This window comes from Lissotriton helveticus, chromosome 10 (assembly GCF_964261635.1).
Source record: "Lissotriton helveticus chromosome 10, aLisHel1.1, whole genome shotgun sequence".
Classification (NCBI taxonomy): Eukaryota; Metazoa; Chordata; class Amphibia; order Caudata; family Salamandridae; genus Lissotriton; species Lissotriton helveticus.
Window position 1 is genome coordinate 10,586,361 of NC_136071.1, and position 19,182 is coordinate 10,605,542.

Genomic DNA, 19,182 nt, shown 5'->3' on the forward strand with positions numbered 1-19,182 from the left:
CTTCCCTCTGAAAGTACACAAATTGACTTAATGATAAGATGAAATCGACTGGCTTTGGCAGCTATATTTCCAGTTAAAGACTTGATTCAAGAAAGAATATCTTCGTACAGAATTACACTTAATATGAAATTAACTTCTCCACTGGATTTCATCGTTTATTTGATGAGAGTGATAGTTGTGTCAAAGTCTTTGTTCCAAAGTAGTTCTTACACTATGTATAATATATCATCAGTTACAGGTCAGAAAGTGGATAATTGAATGTCTGTTAATATATAAACAGGTCATACTTGTGCATAGGGCTGTAAACATAGAAAGCGTCATGGGATATGGGCTGTAGTCTAAAACTGTATATTATATCTAGGTAGTGTCTAAACCCTTGATCTTTTTTAAATCTTATGTGTTTATTGTAGTTCTGTTCTCCTCAAGAAAATATGTTTGTGTCCACAACAAAGGTGAGTCTTATTGCCCAACAAATTTTCCAAGCTTATTCATGGCACAGGAGAAGGAAAGGCTATATGAAGGTGGTAATGAGTTTTCCTGGTCACATATTCATCCGGGTGAAAATATGGAACCGAGCACTCTAGTAGAGGTAAATGTGTACCAGACAACCACCCATTTAGCAATGTTCACAAATATTGTAGAGTTCACCCTTGCAGATATGTCTTCACCGACAATATTCACATTATATATATAAAATAAGCCCTGTGGGACAGCAATGCCCCTTTCTAATAGGTTATCCTTTTTGTTTTCCCTTTTTGTTTTCGTTTCCCCTTTTGCATAGGGTTTGGGAAGGATCTGGCACACAAGTCATTAAGATTCCTAGTTTGTCCAGTGCACTTATAGAGCATGAGTTTATGTTTTCCCTCCTTTCCCCAAAAGGGAGATGTTGTGGTTCTAGTTGTTAATTGCTGCATATCGTTCCTATTGGTTACCAGGCACGCGCGCATTAAGAATGTTAAGAAGGTATAAATGTGACGTCATGTACTGTGTCGTGATTAGACACCGTGACTCTGCGTAGTCACCTCTCCGTGCACAAGCTCTTGTAATTAATAAACTAATTCTTAAATTCATTTCTTCTTTCTGGAATTTCATTATTTCAAACTCACTACACTGTTTTTTTATTTTTCATGTGCTGTTTGATTGTTGATTTCCTTGATATTAAAACAAGCATTGCCTGCACCAAGCTCAGGTCCATGCAGTCGTGCATGCCACTTTTTTAGGTATCAAAAAATCACTTATTGATGGGGAGGGGGCAGGAGAGGGCAGAGTCCCATTGCCTGGGCCTATTTTCCCAGCTCCACTGCTCAGAGGCTACAGACCACGAGTCTATCGAGGGGCCCGCGGGGCGGGTATGGGACTCAGCTCCTTTCATCCTGTGCCTGCTGCAGATAATGGGTAAATAGAGGGCGTGTGTGGGCTTTAAAAGAACAGAGAACGCCTCAATTGAGCAGCTACCCTCTTGCACTACAATTCCCATGAGTCCGTGTGCCGACGCTTGGCCGAATGGAGCCAGTGCTTTCAATCCATCCCAAGCTTTGAGACAAACGCGGCTTCTCATTAGCCGCCTGTCCGCGTGCCCGAGGAGTGGGCGTGACCTTGTTCTTGGAACTGTGGCAGCAGTGGCTTGCGCGACGACCGTTAGGTGAGGGCGCGCGCTCCCGCGTGCCAGTGACGTGTCCGCCCGGCGGGGAGCTCCAGTGCGCAGGCGCCGCCGTCCACCTCGAGCGCGCGTCTTCCTGTCTCGCGCAGCTGTGCAGGTGCGCGCGCTCCTTCAAGGCTGTCGGCGGCACGGTGTGCGCATGCTCGAGGCTCGCGCACCGCCCCCCCCACCCTCCCTCCTGCTCCAGCGCTCGCGCCGCCTCAGACACAGAGCGCGCGCCCCCGCCCGCCGGCCGCGAGCGAGAGAGGCCGGTAAGAGGAGAGGGGGAGTGGAGGAGACCCCCCCGCGGCCCGAGCAGGTGAGGGGGGGCCGAGGGGGGCGGGGAGAGGGGGCCGGGGGCGTGGCTGCTGTGTGGACGGGGGGAGGGGGCCCTCTGAGGGGGGGGGGCTCTGAGGGGAGGGGGCTGTGGGGGGGGTGTGCCTCCTGTCAGTGGGGGGGGCTTGGAAGTATCTGAGGGGGGGGGGGAATGTGTGAACCATTTCAAAGCCGGGGGGGGGGGGTCACTGGGGGGTGCTGTCACTAGGTGCCCTCCCATGGGGGGGGGGGGGCGGGGTGATACCATTTCTTTGAATGGGCTGATGTTCATTTGGATGCCTGGGGGGGGGGGGGTGTAGTGTGGGGCCCTTACAGGAAGGGGGGGGGGTCATTGTCCATGTGGATCTGGGTGGGGCCCTGAGACCCCTGTGTAGGGGGGTCTCTGGACACTGGTCTGTGGACACTGGTCTGTGGAGCCTCTGATAATGCAGCACCTCACCTGGTGGGGGCAGACCTCTGGTACCTGGGGGTCTGTGGACACTGGTCTGTGGAGCCTCTGATAATGCAGCACCTCACCTGGTGGGGGCAGACCTCTGGTACCTGGGGGTCTGTGGACACTGGTCTGTGGAGCCTCTGATAATGCAGCACCTCACCTGGTGGGAGCAGACCTCTGGTACCCAGGGAGTCTCTGGACACTGGTCTGTGGAGCCTCTGATAATGCAGCACCTCACCTGGTGGGAGCAGACCTCTGGTACCCGGGGGTCTGTGGACACTGGTCCTTGGTGCCTCTGATAATGCAGCACCTCACCTGGTGGGAGCAGACCTCTGGTACCCAGGGGTCTGTGGACACTGGTCTGTGGAGCCTCTGATAATGCAGCACCTCACCTGGTGGGGGCAGACCTCTGGTACCTGGGGGTCTGTGGACACTGGTCTGTGGAGCCTCTGATAATGCAGCACCTCACCTGGTGGGAGCAGACCTCTGGTACCCAGGGAGTCTCTGGACACTGGTCTGTGGAGCCTCTGATAATGCAGCACCTCACCTGGTGGGGGCAGACCTCTGGTACCTGGGGGTCTGTGGACACTGGTCTGTGGAGCCTCTGATAATGCAGCACCTCACCTGGTGGGAGCAGACCTCTGGTACCCGGGGGTCTGTGGACACTGGTCCTTGGTGCCTCTGATAATGCAGCACCTCACCTGGTGGGAGCAGACCTCTGGTACCTGGGGGTCTGTGGACACTGGTCTGTGGAGCCTCTGATAATGCAGCACCTCACCTGGTGGGAGCAGACCTCTGGTACCCGGGGGTCTCTGGACACTGGTCTGTGGAGCCTCCGATAATGCAGCACCTCACCTGGTGGGGGCAGACCTCTGGTACCTGGGGGTCTGTGGACACTTGGTCCTTGGTGCCTCTGATAATGCAGCACCTCACCTGGTGGGGGCAGACCTCTGGTACCTGGGGGTCTGTGGACACTGGTCTGTGGAGCCTCTGATAATGCAGCACCTCACCTGGTGGGAGCAGACCTCTGGTACCCGGGGGTCTGTGGACACTGGTCCTTGGTGCCTCTGATAATGCAGCACCTCACCTGGTGGGAGCAGACCTCTGGTACCTGGGGGTCTGTGGACACTGGTCTGTGGAGCCTCTGATAATGCAGCACCTCACCTGGTGGGAGCAGACCTCTGGTACCCGGGGGTCTCTGGACACTGGTCTGTGGTGCCTCTGATAATGCAGCACCTCACCTGGTGGGAGCAGACCTCTGGTACCCGGGGGTCTGTGGACACTGGTCTGTGGAGCCTCTGATAATGCAGCACCTCACCTGGTGGGAGCAGACCTCTGGTACCCGGGGGTCTGTGGACACTGGTCTGTGGAGCCTCTGATAATGCAGCACCTCACCTGGTGGGAGCAGACCTCTGGTACCCGGGGGTCTCTGGACACTGGTCTGTGGTGCCTCTGATAATGCAGCACCTCACCTGGTGGGAGCAGACCTCTGGTACCCGGGGGTCTCTGGACACTGGTCTGTGGAGCCTCCGATAATGCAGCACCTCACCTGGTGGGAGCAGACCTCTGGTACCTGGGGGTCTGTGGACACTGGTCTGTGGAGCCTCTGATAATGCAGCACCTCACCTGGTGGGAGCAGACCTCTGGTACCCGGGGGTCTGTGGACACTGGTCCTTGGGGCCTCTGATAATGCAGCACCTCACCTGGTGGGAGCAGACCTCTGGTACCCGGGGGTCTGTGGATACTCGTCTCAGGTGCCTCTGATAATGCAGCACCTCACCTGGTGGGAGCAGACCTCTGGTACCTGGGGGTCTCTGGACACTGGTCTGTGGAGCCTCTGATAATGCAGCACCTCACCTGGTGGGGGCAGACCTCTGGTACCTGGGGGTCTGTGGACACTGGTCTGTGGAGCCTCTGATAATGCAGCACCTCACCTGGTGGGAGCAGACCTCTGGTACCCGGGGGTCTGTGGACACTGGTCCTTGGTGCCTCTGATAATGCAGCACCTCACCTGGTGGGAGCAGACCTCTGGTACCTGGGGGTCTGTGGACACTGGTCTGTGGAGCCTCTGATAATGCAGCACCTCACCTGGTGGGAGCAGACCTCTGGTACCTGGGGGTCTGTGGACACTGGTCTGTGGTGCCTCTGATAATGCAGCACCTCACCTGGTGGGAGCAGACCTCTGGTACCCGGGGGTCTGTGGACACTGGTCTGTGGTGCCTCTGATAATGCAGCACCTCACCTGGTGGGAGCAGACCTCTGGTACCTGGGGGTCTGTGGACACTGGTCTGTGGAGCCTCTGATAATGCAGCACCTCACCTGGTGGGAGCAGACCTCTGGTACCCGGGGGTCTGTGGACACTGGTCCTTGGTGCCTCTGATAATGCAGCACCTCACCTGGTGGGGGCAGACCTCTGTTACCCAGGGGTCTGTGGACACTGGTCCTTGGTGCCTCTGATAATGCAGCACCTCACCTGGTGGGGGCAGACCTCTGGTACCTGGGGGTCTGTATACACTGGTCTGTGTAGCCTCTGATAATGCAGCACCTCACCTGGTGGGGCAGACCTCTGGTACCTGGGGGTCTGTGGACACTGGTCCTTGGTGCCTCTGATAATGCAGCACCTCACCTGGTGGGGGCACACCTCTGGTACCTGGGGGTCTGTGGACACTGGTCTGTGGAGCCTCTGATAATGCAGCACCTCACCTGGTGGGAGCAGACCTCTGGTACCCGGGGGTCTGTGGACACTGGTCCTTGGTGCCTCTGATAATGCAGCACCTCACCTGGTGGGAGCAGACCTCTGGTACCTGGGGGTCTGTGGACACTGGTCTGTGGTGCCTCTGATAATGCAGCACCTCACCTGGTGGGGGCAGACCTCTGGTACCCGGGGGTCTGTGGACACTGGTCTGTGGTGCCTCTGATAATGCAGCACCTCACCTGGTGGGGGCAGACCTCTGGTACCCGGGGGTCTGTGGACACTGGTCCTTGGTGCCTCTGATAATGCAGCACCTCACCTGGTGGGAGCAGACCTCTGGTACCTGGGGGTCTGTGGACACTGGTCCTTGGTGCCTCTGATAATGCAGCACCTCACCTGGTGGGGGCAGACCTCTGGTACCCCGGGGGTCTGTTGACACTGGTCCTTGGTGCCTCTGATAATGCAGCACCTCACCTGGTGGGGGCAGACCTCTGGTACCCCGGGGGTCTGTTGACACTGGTCCTTGGTGCCTCTGATAATGCAGCACCTCACCTGGTGGGAGCAGACCTCTGGTACCCGGGGGTCTGTGGACACTGGTCCTTGGTGCCTCTGATAATGCAGCACCTCACCTGGTGGGGGCAGACCTCTGGTACCTGGGGGTCTGTGCACACTAGTCTGTGGAGCCTCTGATAATGCAGCACCTCACCTGGTGGGAGCAGACCTCTGGTACCCGGGGGTCTGTGGACACTGGTCCTTGGTGCCTCTGATAATGCAGCACCTCACCTGGTGGGAGCAGACCTCTGGTACCTGGGGGTCTGTGGACACTGGTCTGTGGTGCCTCTGATAATGCAGCACCTCACCTGGTGGGAGCAGACCTCTGGTACCCGGGGGTCTGTGGACACTGGTCTGTGGTGCCTCTGATAATGCAGCACCTCACCTGGTGGGAGCAGACCTCTGGTACCTGGGGGTCTGTGGACACTGGTCTGTGGAGCCTCTGATAATGCAGCACCTCACCTGGTGGGAGCAGACCTCTGGTACCTGGGGGTCTGTGGACACTGGTCTGTGGTGCCTCTGATAATGCAGCACCTCACCTGGTGGGAGCAGACCTCTGGTACCCGGGGGTCTGTGGACACTGGTCTGTGGTGCCTCTGATAATGCAGCACCTCACCTGGTGGGAGCAGACCTCTGGTACCTGGGGGTCTGTGGACACTGGTCTGTGGTGCCTCTGATAATGCAGCACCTCACCTGGTGGGAGCAGACCTCTGGTACCCGGGGGTCTGTGGACACTGGTCAGTGGAGCCTCTGATAATGCAGCACCTCACCTGGTGGGAGCAGACCTCTGGTACCCGGGAGTCTGTGGACACTGGTCCTTGGTGCCTCTGATAATGCAGCACCTCACCTGGTGGGAGCAGACCTCTGGTACCTGGGGGTCTGTGGACACTGGTCTGTGGAGCCTCTGATAATGCAGCACCTCACCTGGTGGGAGCAGACCTCTGGTACCTGGGGGTCTGTGGACACTGGTCTGTGGTGCCTCTGATAATGCAGCACCTCACCTGGTGGGGGCAGACCTCTGGTACCCAGGGGTCTGTGGACACTGGTCTGTGGAGCCTCTGATAATGCAGCACCTCACCTGGTGGGAGCAGACCTCTGGTACCCGGGGGTCTGTGGACACTGGTCCTTGGTGCCTCTGATAATGCAGCACCTCACCTGGTGGGAGCAGACCTCTGGTACCCGGGGGTCTGTGGACACTGGTCTGTGGTGCCTCTGATAATGCAGCACCTCACCTGGTGGGAGCAGACCTCTGGTACCCGGGGGTCTCTGGACACTGGTCTGTGGTGCCTCTGATAATGCAGCACCTCACCTGGTGGGGGCAGACCTCTGGTACCCAGGGGTCTGTGGACACTGGTCTGTGGTGCCTCTGATAATGCAGCACCTCACCTGGTGGGGGCAGACCTCTGGTACCTGGGGGTCTGTGGACACTGGTCTGTGGTGCCTCTGATAATGCAGCACCTCACCTGGTGGGAGCAGACCTCTGGTACCTGGGGGTCTGTGGACACTGGTCTGTGGTGCCTCTGATAATGCAGCACCTCACCTGGTGGGAGCAGACCTCTGGTACCCAGGGGTCTGTGGACACTGGTCTGTGGAGCCTCTGATAATGCAGCACCTCACCTGGTGGGGGCAGACCTCTGGTACCCGGGGGTCTGTGGACACTGGTCCTTGGTGCCTCTGATAATGCAGCACCTCACCTGGTGGGGGCAGACCTCTGGTACCCAGGGGTCTGTGGACACTGGTCTGTGGTGCCTCTGATAATGCAGCACCTCACCTGGTGGGAGCAGACCTCTGGTACCTGGGGGTCTGTGGACACTGGTCTGTGGTGCCTCTGATAATGCAGCACCTCACCTGGTGGGAGCAGACCTCTGGTACCTGGGGGTTTGTGGACACTGGTCAGTGGTGCCTCTGATAATGCAGCACCTCACCTGGTGGGGGCAGACCTCTGGTACCCCGGGGGTCTGTGGACACTGGTCCTTGGTGCCTCTGATAATGCAGCACCTCACCTGGTGGGAGCAGACCTCTGGTACCTGGGGGTCTGTATACACTGGTCTGTGTAGCCTCTGATAATGCAGCACCTCACCTGGTGGGGCAGACCTCTGGTACCTGGGGGTCTGTGGACACTGGTCCTTGGTGCCTCTGATAATGCAGCACCTCACCTGGTGAAGGCAGACCTCTGGTACCCAGGGGTCTGTGGACACTGGTCTGTGGAGCCTCTGATAATGCAGCACCTCACCTGGCGGGAGCAGACCTCTGGTACCCGGGGGTCTGTGGACACTGGTCCTTGGTGCCTCTGATAATGCAGCACCTCACCTGGTGGGGGCAGACCTCTGGTACCTGGGGGTCTGTGGACACTGGTCCTTGGTGCCTCTGATAATGCAGCACCTCACCTGGTGGGAGCAGACCTCTGGTACCCAGGGGTCTGTGGACACTGGTCCGTGGTGCCTCTGATAATGCAGCACCTCACCTGGTGGGAGCAGACCTCTGGTACCTGGGGGTCTGTGGACACTGGTCCTTGGTGCCTCTGATAATGCAGCACCTCACCTGGTGGGGGCAGACCTCTGGTACCCGGGGGTCTGTGGACACTGGTCCTTGGTGCCTCTGATAATGCAGCACCTCACCTGGTGGGAGCAGACCTCTGGTACCCGGGGGTCTCTGGACACTGGTCTGTGGTGCCTCTGAAAATGCAGCACCTCACCTGGTGGGAGCAGACCTCTGGTACCCGGGGGTCTGTGGACACTGGTCCTTGGGGCCTCTGATAATGCAGCACCTCACCTGGTGGGGGCAGACCTCTGGTACCCAGGGGTCTGTGGACACTGGTCCTTGGTGCCTCTGATAATGCAGCACCTCACCTGGTGGGGGCAGACCTCTGGTACCCAGGGGTCTGTGGACACTGGTCAGTGGAGCCTCTGATAATGCAGCACCTCACCTGGCGGGAGCAGACCTCTGGTACCCGGGGGTCTGTGGACACTGGTCTGTGGAGCCTCTGATAATGCAGCACCTCACCTGGTGGGGGCAGACCTCTGGTACCCAGGGGTCTGTGGACACTGGTCAGTGGAGCCTCTGATAATGCAGCACCTCACCTGGCGGGAGCAGACCTCTGGTACCCGGGGGTCTGTGGACACTGGTCCTTGGTGCCTCTGATAATGCAGCACCTCACCTGGTGGGAGCAGACCTCTGGTACCTGGGGGTCTGTGGACACTGGTCTGTGGAGCCTCTGATAATGCAGCACCTCACCTGGTGGGAGCAGACCTCTGGTACCCGGGGGTCTGTGGACACTGGTCCTTGGTGCCTCTGATAATGCAGCACCTCACCTGGTGGGAGCAGACCTCTGGTACCCGGGGGTCTGTGGACACTGGTCCTTGGTGCCTCTGATAATGCAGCACCTCACCTGGTGGGGGCAGACCTCTGGTACCTGGGGGTCTGTGCACACTAGTCTGTGGAGCCTCTGATAATGCAGCACCTCACCTGGTGGGGGCAGACCTCTGGTACCTGGGGGTCTGTGGACACTGGTCTGTGGAGCCTCTGATAATGCAGCACCTCACCTGGTGGGGGCAGACCTCTGGTACCCAGGGGTCTGTGGACACTGGTCTGTGGCGCCTCTGATAATGCAGCACCTCACCTGGTGGGAGCAGACCTCTGGTACCCGGGGGTCTGTGGACACTGGTCCTTGGTGCCTCTGATAATGCGGCACGTCACCTGGTGGGAGCAGACCTCTGGTACCCGGGGGTCTGTGGACACTGGTCCTTGGTGCCTCTGATAATGCAGCACCTCACCTGGTGGGGGCAGACCTCTGGTACCCAGGGGTCTGTGGACACTGGTCTGTGGCGCCTCTGATAATGCAGCACCTCACCTGGTGGGGGCAGACCTCTGGTACCTGGGGGTCTGTATACACTGGTCTGTGGAGCCTCTGATAATGCAGCACCTCACCTGGTGGGGGCAGACCTCTGGTACCTGGGGGTCTGTGGACACTGGTCCTTGGTGCCTCTGATAATGCAGCACCTCACCTGGTGGGGGCAGACCTCTGGTACCCAGGGGTCTGTGGACACTGGTCTGTGGAGCCTCTGATAATGCAGCACCTCACCTGGTGGGGCAGGCCTCTGGTACCTGGGGGTCTGTGGACACTGGTCTGTGGTGCCTCTGATAATGCAGCACCTCACCTGGTGGGAGCAGACCTCTGGTACCCGGGAGTCTGTGGACACTGGTCTGTGGAGCCTCTGATAATGCAGCACCTCACCTGGTGGGGGCAGACCTCTGGTACCCGGGGGTCTGTGGACACTGGTCTGTGGAGCCTCTGATAATGCAGCACCTCACCTGGTGGGAGCAGACCTCTGGTACCTGGGGGTCTGTGGACACTGGTCTGTGGTGCCTCTGATAATGCAGCACCTCACCTGGTGGGGGCAGACCTCTGGTACCCAGGGAGTCTGTGGACACTGGTCTGTGGTGCCTCTGATAATGCAGCACCTCACCTGGTGGGAGCAGACCTCTGGTACCCGGGGGTCTGTGGATACTCGTCTCAGGTGCCTCTGATAATGCAGCACCTCACCTGGTGGGGGCAGACCTCTGGTACCCAGGGAGTCTGTGGACACTGGTCTGTGGTGCCTCTGATAATGCAGCACCTCACCTGGTGGGAGCAGACCTCTGGTACCTGGGGGTCTGTGGACACTTGGTCCTTGGTGCCTCTGATAATGCAGCACCTCACCTGGTGGGAGCAGACCTCTGGTACCCGGGGGTCTGTGGACACTGGTCCTTGGTGCCTCTGATAATGCAGCACCTCACCTGGTGAAGGCAGACCTCTGGTACCCGGGGGTCTGTGGACACTGGTCTGTGGAGCCTCTGATAATGCAGCACCTCACCTGGTGGGAGCAGACCTCTGGTACCTGGGGGTCTGTGGACACTGGTCCTTGGTGCCTCTGATAATGCAGCACCTCACCTGGTGGGAGCAGACCTCTGGTACCTGGGGGTCTGTGGACACTGGTCTGTGGTGCCTCTGATAATGCAGCACCTCACCTGGTGGGGGCAGACCTCTGGTACCCAGGGAGTCTGTGGACACTGGTCTGTGGTGCCTCTGATAATGCAGCACCTCACCTGGTGGGAGCAGACCTCTGGTACCTGGGGGTCTGTGGACACTTGGTCCTTGGTGCCTCTGATAATGCAGCACCTCACCTGGTGGGGGCAGACCTCTGGTACCCAGGGGTCTGTGGACACTGGTCAGTGGAGCCTCTGATAATGCAGCACCTCACCTGGCGGGAGCAGACCTCTGGTACCCGGGGGTCTGTGGACACTGGTCCTTGGTGCCTCTGATAATGCAGCACCTCACCTGGTGAAGGCAGACCTCTGGTACCCAGGGGTCTGTGGACACTGGTCTGTGGAGCCTCTGATAATGCAGCACCTCACCTGGTGGGGCAGGCCTCTGGTACCTGGGGGTCTGTGGACACTGGTCTGTGGTGCCTCTGATAATGCAGCACCTCACCTGGTGAAGGCAGACCTCTGGTACCCGGGGGTCTGTGGACACTGGTCTGTGGAGCCTCTGATAATGCAGCACCTCACCTGGTGGGAGCAGACCTCTGGTACCTGGGGGTCTGTGGACACTGGTCCTTGGTGCCTCTGATAATGCAGCACCTCACCTGGTGGGGGCAGACCTCTGGTACCCGGGGGTCTGTGGACACTGGTCCTTGGTGCCTCTGATAATGCAGCACCTCACCTGGTGGGAGCAGACCTCTGGTACCTGGGGGTCTGTGGACACTGGTCAGTGGAGCCTCTGATAATGCAGCACCTCACCTGGTGGGGCAGGCCTCTGGTACCCAGGGGTCTGTGGACACTGGTCTGTGGAGCCTCTGATAATGCAGCACCTCACCTGGTGGGGCAGGCCTCTGGTACCTGGGGGTCTGTGGACACTGGTCTGTGGTGCCTCTGATAATGCAGCACCTCACCTGGTGAAGGCAGACCTCTGGTACCCGGGGGTCTGTGGACACTGGTCTGTGGAGCCTCTGATAATGCAGCACCTCACCTGGTGGGAGCAGACCTCTGGTACCTGGGGGTCTGTGGACACTGGTCCTTGGTGCCTCTGATAATGCAGCACCTCACCTGGTGGGGGCAGACCTCTGGTACCCGGGGGTCTGTGGACACTGGTCCTTGGTGCCTCTGATAATGCAGCACCTCACCTGGTGGGAGCAGACCTCTGGTACCCGGGGGTCTGTGGATACTCGTCTCAGGTGCCTCTGATAATGCAGCACCTCACCTGGTGGGAGCAGACCTCTGGTACCCGGGGGTCTGTGGACACTGGTCTGTGGAGCCTCTGATAATGCAGCACCTCACCTGGTGGGAGCAGACCTCTGGTACCCGGGGGTCTGTGGACACTGGTCTGTGGTGCCTCTGATAATGCAGCACCTCACCTGGTGGGAGCAGACCTCTGGTACCCGGGGGTCTGTGGACACTGGTCCTTGGTGCCTCTGATAATGCAGCACCTCACCTGGTGGGAGCAGACCTCTGGTACCCAGGGGTCTGTGGACACTGGTCTGTGGTGCCTCTGATAATGCAGCACCTCACCTGGTGGGGGCAGACCTCTGGTACCTGGGGGTCTGTGGACACTGGTCTGTGGTGCCTCTGATAATGCAGCACCTCACCTGGTGGGAGCAGACCTCTGGTACCTGGGGGTCTGTGGACACTGGTCTGTGGTGCCTCTGATAATGCAGCACCTCACCTGGTGGGAGCAGACCTCTGGTACCCAGGGGTCTGTGGACACTGGTCTGTGGAGCCTCTGATAATGCAGCACCTCACCTGGTGGGGGCAGACCTCTGGTACCCGGGGGTCTGTGGACACTGGTCTGTGGTGCCTCTGATAATGCAGCACCTCACCTGGTGAAGGCAGACCTCTGGTACCCGGGGGTCTGTGGACACTGGTCTGTGGAGCCTCTGATAATGCAGCACCTCACCTGGTGGGAGCAGACCTCTGGTACCTGGGGGTCTGTGGACACTGGTCCTTGGTGCCTCTGATAATGCAGCACCCCACCTGGTGGGAGCAGACCTCTGGTACCTGGGGGTCTGTGGACACTGGTCCTTGGTGCCTCTGATAATGCAGCACCTCACCTGGTGGGAGCAGACCTCTGGTACCCGGGGGTCTGTGGACACTGGTCCTTGGTGCCTCTGATAATGCAGCACCTCACCTGGTGGGAGCAGACCTCTGGTACCTGGGGGTCTGTGGACACTGGTCAGTGGAGCCTCTGATAATGCAGCACCTCACCTGGTGGGAGCAGACCTCTGGTACCCGGGGGTCTGTGGATACTCGTCTCAGGTGCCTCTGATAATGCAGCACCTCACCTGGTGGGAGCAGACCTCTGGTACCCGGGGGTCTGTGGACACTGGTCCTTGGTGCCTCTGATAATGCAGCACCTCACCTGGTGGGAGCAGACCTCTGGTACCTGGGGGTCTGTGGACACTGGTCAGTGGAGCCTCTGATAATGCAGCACCTCACCTGGTGGGAGCAGACCTCTGGTACCCGGGGGTCTGTGGACACTGGTCCTTGGTGCCTCTGATAATGCAGCACCTCACCTGGTGGGAGCAGACCTCTGGTACCCGGGGGTCTGTGGACACTGGTCTGTGGTGCCTCTGATAATGCAGCACCTCACCTGGTGGGAGCAGACCTCTGGTACCCGGGGGTCTGTGGACACTGGTCCTTGGTGCCTCTGATAATGCAGCACCTCACCTGGTGGGAGCAGACCTCTGGTACCCGGGGGTCTGTGGACACTGGTCCTTGGTGCCTCTGATAATGCAGCACCTCACCTGGTGGGGGCAGACCTCTGGTACCCCGGGGGTCTGTGGACACTGGTCCTTGGTGCCTCTGATAATGCAGCACCTCACCTGGCGGGAGCAGACCTCTGGTACCCGGGGGTCTGTGGACACTGGTCTGTGGTGCCTCTGATAATGCAGCACCTCACCTGGTGGGGGCAGACCTCTGGTACCCGGGGGTCTGTGGACACTGGTCTGTGGAGCCTCCGATAATGCAGCACCTCACCTGGTGGGGGCAGACCTCTGGTACCTGGGGGTCTGTGGACACTGGTCTGTGGTTTCGATGAATTCCTGCTGCTGTGCACTGCAGGACATTTATTAAGTGATCTTCCCCTAGAAATAAGCCGCGATCAGTGCTTCTTTAGACATGAGCCCCCCTTTGTATTCATCAAGCCTGGCTTCAATTGCCCTGAGATGGGCGGGTTTCTCTCTGTCTCTAAAGCGCCCTGAGGTGGCGCATTGTTTGCAGGCCGCACAGTCCCATTGAAATGGCCACTTCATACACCGTCATGAGGTTTCAAAGCTAAAACTACAGTGCACACAAATGAGGATCGGTAGAAAGCGGGGTTCATGGACTCTTCATCATTTGTGCATCAGCAAGTAAAGCCTCCAGATCTGTTCTGATCCTCCTAAAATCTTTGTTTTCGTCACACACCATTACAAAACAAGCATTGGCAAAGCCAATAGGTCTCGCCTTTGGGTTCTTATACGTTTTTAGCTTTGTAACAGTTGTCGTTTTTGCACTAAGGATATTCTTTTGGATAACTAAACAATATTTAGGTCTTATTGTATATGGCAATATGTTTTGCTTTTGGGATATTATAATAATTTAGTTATGCAGTATAATATTGTTGTTGCAATATTATGAACTGTGATATCGTGAAACATTTGTAAGGTCCTAAAGGCGAGACCTATTGGCAATGTTAATGTTTTAGAGAGAGTTTTTAATGGATGGTTTTTGTAATGCTAATGTGTATTGTTATAAATGTGATAGGTTGGCCTGGTATATGTTGACCATAAATTATAGCGTGCAGTTTGCACTTGTTTAAAGAACCCTTATTGATGAATAGGATAAAGAAAACATTTTTTGAAAGCTATCCTAGTGTTAGTTATGGAGAGTAACCTTTAGTGTAAGAGTTGAAGGATTCTAAAGCTGCTTATATTACCATTTGGGATCTTTATCAATGTGTAAATAAAAGTTAAACCATTGAAGGCATATATAAAACATTTTTTTTTCAATAAACATTTTTTGTTTTAAAAATTGATATTTGAGAAGAAATCATACTATATTAAATCTGTAGAAGGATTGTAAATAGGAGAATATACAGTGGCTAGTAGGGGAGATTACATTATAAAGTTTGAGAGTGGTATAATAACTATGATAGGACTCGATAGTGCCTAGAGCATATTTTTTTTCTTTAACTTTAAGGAAACCGCGAAGGTAGTGATATAGGGGACCTATGGAGGACGGGTGCAGTGTGAGAACTGAGAAGCGTGAGTGAGTGATAGTTAGTTTTTTTTATAGAGTTAGTTAGTGAGTGAGAGAATCATTGAGTTTTTAAGATAGTGATAGTTAGTTACTAAGTTACTTAGTGAGAGAGTTAGTGTGTGATTTATTTTAGAGTTAGTTATCCTGTTAGTGAGATAGTTAGTGAGAGAGAGAGTTTGAGATTTAGTGCGAATGTGAGATAGTGAATTAGTTAGTGTGAGCGGTAATTAGTCATTTAGTTAGACTGTAAATGGGATGTCTGGTTGGGTAAGGCTTGCGCTAAAGCCAGGCAGAGACCATTTATTTAGCGAGGGCAAGGGAGTTAAAGGCCAAAGATAACCCCTGCTTACCCCCTTTGGTAGCTTGGCACGAGCAGTCAGGCTTATCCCGGAGTCAATGTGTGAAGTGTTTGCGCAACATGTACATAGCAACACCATACTAGGCACACCACAAAAGGAACTCCATACAAGGTTATATGAAGAATAGATAGCCTTTTATTATTATAAAACATATTAGAATAGTGATTATACAATATACACTGTGCCAACTGGCACTGGGCAATATTTACAGGGTGTGAGAGTTAGTTAATTAGGTATTCATAAAGTTAGTGCAAGTTATTGAGTTAGTAGGAGAGTGAGTGAGTTAGTGAGTTAGAGATTGAGATAGTTAGTGAGAGACTTAGTTAGTGATAGTGTGAGATTTAGTTAGTTAGTGAGTGAGTTTGAGAGTTATTGAGTTTGAGTTTGTGAGATGGAGAGATTTTGTAATTTAGTGAGTGAGCAAAGTATTGTGCTGAAAACAAATGGGCAATTAAACATAATAGTTTTTTATAATGAATAACAGTCAAGATTGTATTTATTTTTTTGTTTTATTAAATTAGTTATACATTTTTAACTAAAGTAAGGTAATCGTTTGCTTAAAAGATTTATGTTGTATAGTTATGCATGGTGATTAAAACATTTATTCTGGTGCTATATCTTTTAATGTTTTAATAATTATACCATTGCAAAAGATCACTTTGCATATTTGCGGCAAATGGTGCAAAAGAGCATCCGCTAAGTCTTCCACATGGAAAAGCTTCATAAATAGTTTTGTGATTTGAGCAAAAGACACAAACTTTGAGTTATATGTTCTAACTACAAAACACTCTGAGACCGCTTCAGAGGCTCCTTGTGTGCTGTGTAGATTTTTACAACTTGCAGGCCAAAGATGAGGAAAGTGGAGGAGCGAATACGAGAGAGAAAGAATGGAAGAAGGAATGGCAGATGGAGGTCAAGTGGGAGAGTGAGAGAGAGAAGAGAGAATTAAGGGGAGAGTGAGAGAATGAAGGGTAGAGTGAGAGAATGAAGGGTAGAGTGAGAGAATGAAGGGTAGAGTGAGAGAATGAAGGGTAGAGTGAGAGAATGAAGGGGAGAGTGAGAGAATGAAGGGGAGAGCGAGAGAATGAAGGGGAGAGCGAGAGAATGAAGGGGAGAGCGAGATAATGAAGGGGAGAGCGAGAGAATGAAGGGGAGAGCGAGAGAATGAAGGGGAGAGCGAGATAATGAAGGGGAGAGCGAGAGAATGAAGGGGAGTGAGAGAGAATGAAGGGGAGTGAGAGAGAATGAAGGGGAGTGAGGGAGAATGAAGGGGAGTGAGGGAGAATGAAGGGGAGTGAGGGAGAATGAAGGGGAGTGAGGGAGAATGAAGGGGAGTGAGGGAGAATGAAGGGGAGTGAGGGAGAATGAAGGGGAGTGAGGGAGAATGAAGGGGAGTGAGGGAGAATGAAGGGGAGTGAGGGAGAATGAAGGGGAGTGAGGGAGAATGAAGGGGAGTGAGGGAGAATGAAGGGGAGTGAGGGAGAATGAAGGGGAGCGCGAGAGAATGAAGGGGAGAGCGAGAGAATGAAGGGGAGAGCGAGAGAATGAAGGGGAGAGCGAGAGAATGAAGGGGAGAGCGAGAGAATGAAGGGGAGAGCGAGAGAATGAAGGGGAGTGCGAGAGAATGAAGGGGAGTGCGAGAGAATGAAGGGGAGTGCGAGAGAATGAAGGGGAGTGCGAGAGAGAATGAAGGGGAGTGCGAGAGAGAATGAAGGGGAGTGCGAGAGAGAATGAAGGGGAGTGCGAGAGAGAATGAAGGGGAGTGCGAGAGAGAATGAAGGGGAGAGCGAGAGAGAATGAAGGGGAGAGCGAGAGAGAATGAAGGGGAGAGCGAGAGAGAATGAAGGGGAGAGCGAGAGAGAATGAAGGGGAGAGCGAGAGAGAATGAAGGGGAGAGCGAGAGAGAATGAAGGGGAGAGCGAGAGAGAATGAAGGGGAGAGCGAGGGAGAATGAAGGGGAGCGCGAGAGAATGAAGGGGAGAGCGAGAGAATGAAGGGGAGAGCGAGAGAATGAAGGGGAGAGCGAGAGAGAATGAAGGGGAGAGCGAGAGAGAATGAAGGGGAGAGCGAGAGAGAATGAAGGGGAGAGCGAGAGAGAATGAAGGGGAGAGCGAGAGAGAATGAAGGGGAGAGCGAGGGAATGAAGGGGAGAGCGAGGGAATGAAGGGGAGAGCGAGGGAATGAAGGGGAGTGCGAGGGAATGAAGGGGAGTGCGAGGGAATGAAGGGGAGTGCGAGGGAATGAAGGGGAGTGCGAGGGAATGAAGGGGAGTGCGAGGGAATGAAGGGGAGTGCGAGGGAATGAAGGGGAGTGCGAGGGAATGAAGGGGAGTGCGAGGGAATGAAGGGGAGTGCGAGGGAATGAAGGGGAGTGCGAGGGAATGAAGGGGAGTGCGAGGGAATGAAGGGGAGTGCGAGGGAATGCAGGGGAGTGCGAGGGAATGCAGGGCAGAGAAAGAGAAAGGGCAGAGAAAGAGAAAGGGCAGAGAAAGAGAAAGGGCAGAGAAAGAGAAAGGGGAGAGAGAATGAAAGGGGGAGAGAGAGCAGAGAGAATTAGAGAGGGGGAGAGAGAGAGGGAAGAAATGATGCAAAAAAAGTAACAGCCAATGTTGCCTTGTCCTGAGGGAGAATAAAAAAAAAAATAGCGAGAGAAAGTGAAAACAAAACACAAAGTGAATGCTAAAAGAGAAAACGAGAGAGAGTGCACAATGGAAAAAGTGATGCGAAAAATGTAACGGCTAATGTTGTCTTGTCCTGTGGGAGAATAACATTTTTAAAAAAAGCAAGAGACAGAGTGCGAGCATAATAGTTAATAAGGCGGTGAATACAATTATAAGACAAATAGCGAGAAAAGGTAAAAGCAAACCACAGAGTGGATGATAAAAAAAAGAAAGCAAGAGAGAACACGAGGGAAGAAGTGATGAGAAAACTGTCACATTAATAGCAAAACATAGAGTAAATGATAGCCGTGCACGAGTGAATAACTAATGCTGCTATTTTGAAGCACACGTGTGCTTGTCACAGTAAAAGCAAAACACAGAGTAAATGATAGCCGTGCACGAGTGAATAACTAATGCTGCTATTTTGAAGCACACGTGTGCTTGTCACAGTAAAAGCAAAACACAGAGTAAATGATAGCCGTGCACGAGTGAATAACTAATGCTGCTATTTTGAAGCACACGTGTGCTTGTCACAGTAAAAGCAAAACACAGAGTAAATGATAGCCGTGCACGAGTTAATAACTAATGCTGCTATTTTGAAGCACACGTGTGCTTGTCACAGTAAAAGCAAAACACACTGCTAGCACTGCAACCGTGTGTTTGCTGGCCCCGGAGTGGTGTGCGCAGGCGTGCACGCGCAGTCTGCTCTTTTTGGAAGCACATACTCGTGGCATGCCCCTGCTCGCTCCCGCAAGGTGGATGCCGCCACAAGCACGAGTATGTGCTTCCAAAAAGAGCAGAGTAACTGCTAAAGGTCCTCCTATGTAGCGCATGCACGCTGCGTAGGCGAGACCCAAAAATGTGCTTCATTTTGCTCTCCAAACTGCTTAATATGTACAGTTCATTTACAGATATTTGCATTTTGTTGTGTTAGGGAAAAATGACAGCCTCCAGCTTTCTTTTTAGCTTTCATGTACCCCAGCAGGATTCTCACAAAAATCCAGTTTACTTTTCGTTCTCGTCCTGCAAAGTGGGAGGAGTTTGTAAACACCTGCCCCAGTCAAAAATATGCAGCAGAAACCATAACCTGACAGTTGATCTCTTTCTTTAAAACAGCAAATGTGACGGCTAAATACAGAATTTAAAGACCTCTTTATTTATTGCCCTGACTTTGGCGACTCACCAAAAATAGCCCACAGTTTAGCCAACACTGCTATTAGGTATTATTGACAATTCGAT

General features: G+C 54.5%; 1 protein-coding gene across 2 annotated transcripts in view; it reads left to right on the top strand.

Moving 5' to 3' along the window:
• The first annotated feature begins 1,730 nt into the window (after positions 1 to 1,730).
• Positions 1,731 to 19,182, top strand: part of WNK3 (WNK lysine deficient protein kinase 3) — an 856,642-nt gene continuing 839,190 nt past the window's right edge. For both annotated transcript variants that reach the window (XM_078664557.1, XM_078664558.1), the window contains exon 1: positions 1,731 to 1,958. The gene's annotated coding sequence lies outside the window, so the exon portion shown is untranslated. The remainder of the gene's footprint in view (positions 1,959 to 19,182) is intronic.